Genomic DNA, 6,000 nt, shown 5'->3' with positions numbered 1-6,000 from the left:
CTAAATTGTTATGGGCCAACGTGCGTTCTGCTATCAGACCTGCGAGTATGTGCACGTCGATATGGGTCAATGGGTTGAAATGACGTCATTCTTTAATTCAAGCAGTCCTTCAGAGCCATAGGCTCGTTGAGCCGGAGTTTTTCTCAGTTTTTATAGCGTGAAACAGACAATATAAAATGCTTGCTACCCTTTGGATAGGACGCAAGTCCATCGCAAAGTACTCTCCGCCAAATCTATCAGACCCAGCTACCCAATCACTGATGGGTGGTCAGAAAAAAAAAATATCGACTGCAACCGGATCGATCTCGGTCCCTTTGCTTGTGAAGCGAGTGCACTACCAACTGAGCTAAGAGGACTTTAATTACAAGTCTCAAATTTTGGAATTTTAACCGTTTTGTTTGGGGTTTTTTTTTTTTTACCCCATATTCAATTTTTGGAAACTGGTTCACCCCCAGATAACACCTTACAGAGACGGTAGGTCACAATTTTGGTATGACACTCGCTTTCACATCGGAAGGTCCCGGGTTAAAGCCTCGCTCGGCGAATAGTTGAGGCCATGGAAAAGACTGTTTACTCATCGTCGTACTCAGGTGTAAAATGAGTACCTGGCCGTTAACATCGTTGTAATATCGCCTAACAGGCGCCAAGTGACATGTTGCTGTTGGCCAAGGACCCTTTGTAAAGCGCTTTGAGCACGTTTAATGGATATTGCGATTTATAAAAGCTCAATTTAATTATTATTATTATTATTATTATTATTATTATTATTGGGGGCAGCGTAGCACAGCAGAACGGTCTTTGCTTCGTACCCGAAAGGTACCGAGTTCGATCACCCGCCGTTGTGCTGTGAGGCCTTGAGCAAGTCACCTCTTGCCCTGACTCAGTTTGCGGCGCTGCACTGCGGCTAACGCCTGGGTTATTTCAGTCTTCCCTTGGAATAGACCCCAGAGACAAATTTCCCCTATGGGAATGAATAAAGGGAATTTTATTCTTTTTTATTTATCTTTTTTTCTCAATATTTTCCAATCAACATTTTGTTTGTTTTTTTCACCCACAGATTCACAATTGTAAAAAGAAAACCCGACCACACCTGGTTATTTTTTTGTACATTCTTCAGTTCCCAATACGACTGACTCGCGTCCACTTCAACTGCAGTTGAAAATAAACAGCAACAACAAACAAAAAAAAACCCCGAATGCACTGAATTTTTTTTTTTTTTTTTACTTTGAATTCATTGAACTAAAATTTAAAAAAAAAAAAGAAAGAGACAAGTCTTCTGTGTGTACTGGATGTGTATATTCCGTATTTATTCTAACCCTTTATCAGTCCTTTATTCTCTCCTTACCAACAAGACGTATTGTAGAATTTCCCCGCAAAATTTCACACCTATCTATCCAACACAAAAATGGATATTTCCTCTAACTCTAAAACAAAAAAGCAACGACATAGATAGTAGATACATTTTAAACACAAATTATATTGTTCAGTAAAATGACCTCTACCAATACCGTGTCAAATTTTTATAGATAGTATGCGTTTGGCTAAGGAGTTCACAACATTGCCATCCGGAAGTATAACGGATCAACACACAAAACTATGTGTAACCTTGATCGTTTATAGTCAGGTTAATACAGTTTAGTGAGAAGTACTCATAAACGCGGATGGCAAAAAAAAAAACAAAAAAAAAAACAATAACAAAGACCTGAGTGACGTCATCTTTGCACTATCTATAGCTCTAACAAAGAGGATGCTTTTTAAAAAAATGTGTGATGTACTACAAATGAAAATGAAATCAGGATGAGGATGTTGTTAGTTGCATCGTATCCATTGTGACGAGTTTGGGGCATATTCCAATTTCTTGATATAGACGTCTAGATGGTCTTGATCAAATTCGCATTTTTAAATATCAAAAAAAAAAAGACGTCGATTTTTGCTCGTTGCCTTCGGCAGGTTTTGAATCCGGTACTTTGCCATGGTCGCCATTTTGAAGAATAAATATGGCCATCCATCATCAAGGGACTGAACCGTGTAAATTGGTGTAAACTATCAATAATTAACTCCCTTCGTCATTAACACAATCTGTTGGTAAGGAGAGTTAACCGATTAACTGTCGTAATTTGGAGAGAAAAAAAAATCGTATTAAAAAAAATTTGGCTAGAAAACTCGTCCTTCAAATATCATCGGTTTAAATGACCCTCAGAAACTCTGAAACCTGGGTTTTTATGGATGGAAGACTTTGCAAAGTCCCAGGTTTAATAGTTTTGCCTAGATGAGGTTCAATTAAATCGATCGATATTTGAAGGACGAGTTTTTTGGCCAAACGTTTAAATATGTATTTTTCCCGAGTACGACAGATAAACTGGTTACATATAATATGTAAGACGCTCTATGAAAGTGGTCCGTCCATGTGTCACATTGTAATGAAATTGGGTTATTGAATTGATGATGTTATATTATAAAGGAATAGATGATTATTTACATTTTGTCGTTTATTTTATGGGGAAAATGATGATTATCATCCTTTTTTTTAATGGTTGTTTTGGTCAATATGTAGAAAATTGGTTTTGAGGAAAAAAAACACAGCTTTAACTTCAACATTGAAATTGCCTAGCAAAAAAAAAAAAAATAATTGAAATGTTTAAATTTCAAACTTTACTTTAAAATTAGAATTAGAAATCATACATATTATATAATCACCTTATTCCACAATTTCAATTGAAAAGATCAAAATATTACTGTAATTCTTAACTATATCATTATCATTACTATATATCTCAAAAGGACTTCCATGACATGTTGACCATTTTCATGGAGCATCTCACACATTAATTCATTATGTTTGTTTTTTCGTGATCTTCTCAATTAATTAATTTTTTTTTTACCTTGTGACTAATTAAGATTAATTATTTTGTTACATTTAGCTTTAAATCCGATTTATTATTTTTTTTTACTATTTTTATTTCTAAAAATTTTTTTTTGCAATGGGATTCATTAGAGCTTCTGTTTTCACAAATTTGTTCATTAATACAAGTATTAATTACATTTTAAATCTTTAAAAAATTATTTATTCATTCATTTATATCTTTATTTATTTACATTATCTAATAATATTACTTACTCTTGTTGACAATTTGGATTTCATTTCTCAGTCAATGGTTGGTTCTTTTGTGAGTGCAATAAATTGGAAAGTATTGTGATGGCGTCATTGGTCATTTTTTGCTGCTCGAAGCTCGAAGAAATAAATAATGTGTAAATAACATCAAATTGAATGTAAGCTTCAATTTAATTACAAAAATAGATCAAATGAACGTTTCAGGTTTCCCCTTTATCAACAAAACAGGATGAATGAAACACTACAGATGAATGAGATAATGTGGTAGTGGCGTTGTTAAGATGAATAAACAAAACATTCATTTCATTCAATCAAACGTTCATTTGATGTTTTTGTAATAAAATTGAAGCTTCCATTGAATTTCATATTATTTCTTTCTTTCTGTGTCTTGAATTATGAGTGTCTCAGTCTCAGCAGCTCATCGGTACGGTGTCTTGCATTGTCACAAAAGTCAAGCGATGTTAAGCATGGTCAGTGGCTGGATGAGTGACATTGAACTAGGGGGAATTCGGGTCCTGACGTTGTGTCACTGGGCAAGACGCTTACGACATAATATTACCCCACTTGACTCAGGTGTTTTTTTGTTTTATGTTTTTGAGGGTTTTACAGCGCTTGCAACACATTTAGGTTATATCCGCGCCAGTAAAAAGGAAGAAATTGGAATAGTAAAAAGTTCTAGAATTACAATTAAAGCACCCAAGAAAAAGTAAGACAAAGGGGAACTGGGAACAAATAGGGATCAGATGTAGATTCCAAGAGCATACCACCACTGTACTTAGTTTGAGATCACCTATAAGTCTCATCCAGACACAAGCACAAAATCCAACAAAGAGGAACACACTCAAATGCTTACATTATACATTCAAAATAAAAATAATACATAACAGAGGGATGATTTACAAGGAAAAAAATATCATCTCCCAAAACAATAACTATGCATTGACTGTTTCCCTCCCAGCCAGGACTCCGACCAGGGCCAGGAAAAAACCAAGTAATCTCATTCCAAGACAAAGGCAGAAAACATGTTGGAAAAAAGATATAAGGGTATAGAAGACACAGTATGTACCTCCCTGCCCGCTATGGGAGGTCAGAATCCCCACCCAGTCTTGACGTTGTGTCACTGGGTAAGACGCTTACGACACAATATTACCCCACTTGACTCAGGTGTGAATGAGTACCTGGCTATGGGTAGATACGGATGTTGTAATAGTGTTACTGGTTCTGTATAAAATGGAAATATGGTTCCACATGGCCTGCTGAGGGAATATCAGAAACATTGAGAACCGCATTGGACAGACGAATCCATGAAATGCCCTACATAAATGTTTATATTATTTATTCAATTATAATCGGACACTACAGAAATAGGGATAAAACCCGACTCTGAGGGACAGGCAAAAGAGATTGATAATAATATAAGAAATCACTGGATCTTGAAGGGAGAGAGTACTGACTGAAAGGACAGTTCCTTCCTTGAGTAGGCTCAGTGTACTTAAGTGTCTCATCCTGACACAAGCACAAGTCCTCACTGAGAGGAACACAATCAAATGTTTACAAATCATAAGTATAAAATGCAATCAAAACATAATGCAGTGCATAATAGAGAGATGATTTACAAGACAAAAAATATCCTCTCCCAGAACTCTAACTATACATCTGACTGTTTCCCTCCCACTCCCAGCCAAGGCCAGGACAAAACCAAGTAGGATGTAATCTCATTCCAAGACAAAGACAGAAAGCAAATTGGAAAAAAAGCTATAAGGGGATAGAAGACATAATAAGTACCTCCCTGCCCACTATGGGAGGTCAGGAACCCCAGCCAGTCGGAAGGTCTAGAGTTAGAGTCCCACTCTGAGCAGCGCATAGTTGAGTTCTTGGAAAAGGATCTTTACTCACATTCTCTCACCGTACTCAGGTGTAAAATGAGTATTTACATGTTTATTAACAGTGCTGTCTTTTTCTGTAACAAAATTGTCTCGTAATCTCATTCTAAGAGAAATAGAGAAAATATGTTGGAAAACAGATATAGGGGGATAGATAGAAGGCACAGTAAGTGCCTCCCTGCCCACGATGAGAGGTCATGAACCCCACCCAGAAAAACATTATGTCAGATAATCTAAATATACAAACTCTCTAAAATGCATGTAATGAAATCTGTTTTAATGATCATGAGGGCAAAGTCTAACCTAACCAGTTTTACTACCGTACTCTGGAAAGACAAATAAGTATTCCAAAATTGGCCAGAACACAAATATCGATCTATTTAAATGATTCTCATCTTGACAAACACTCGTAAACTTGGGACTTCCAAAAGCCCCATATTTGAGAGTTTTTACCGAGATGAGGGTCATTTAAATTGAAGGACATTTGAATTTGAAGGATGATTTTTCTGGCCAAATTTTTATATACAAGTCTTTCCAGAGTACGATAGTTCACTGGTCAATGATATTTTCTACAGGGGAGAATTATGTATAATGTTAACCAAAAAGAATGATTACAAATCACAACAACAAAAAACATGACAGGGAAACAGACTTAAAATGACAGATGAAAAAAAAAGAATAGAAGTGAAAAGAGCCCCAACCTGGGACAAGATACATAACACACAACACACAAGTCTATTCAAATTGTTACCCACTGTCTGAAAACGGTGTTATGTCGAGGTGATTTGGATGCTCAAAATTAAAATCAACTTTCAATAATACAGTGGAATCGGTATAAATTCAACACTATTAAAGTCAACCCTGCTTTAAGTCATATAACAGTCCCAAATTGTTTGTTCTTTAACAAAGTGTGTTCTGTTGATAATGTATAGGTCAGCCTTGCTTCTGTTTGTTTTTAATGGTTTTACGGTGCTTGTAACACATTAAGGTCATATCAGCGCCAGT

At 35.9% G+C, this 6,000-nt stretch overlaps 1 protein-coding gene across 7 annotated transcripts in view; it reads left to right on the top strand.

The window, feature by feature from the left end:
* Window positions 1-1,699, top strand: part of LOC144978898 (uncharacterized) — a 150,477-nt gene extending 148,778 nt beyond the window's left edge. For all 7 annotated transcript variants that reach the window (XM_078925494.1, XM_078925496.1, XM_078925492.1 and 4 more), the window contains one exon: window positions 1,058-1,699. The gene's annotated coding sequence lies outside the window, so the exon portion shown is untranslated. The remainder of the gene's footprint in view (window positions 1-1,057) is intronic.
* Window positions 1,700-6,000: the final 4,301 nt, after the last annotated feature.

This window comes from Berghia stephanieae, chromosome 8 (genome assembly GCF_034508935.2).
Source record: "Berghia stephanieae isolate SIO BIC M18660-M18661 chromosome 8, UCSD_Bste_1.3, whole genome shotgun sequence".
Taxonomy (NCBI): domain Eukaryota; kingdom Metazoa; phylum Mollusca; class Gastropoda; order Nudibranchia; family Aeolidiidae; genus Berghia; species Berghia stephanieae.
This window is presented reverse-complemented; position numbering and strand designations above follow the sequence as displayed.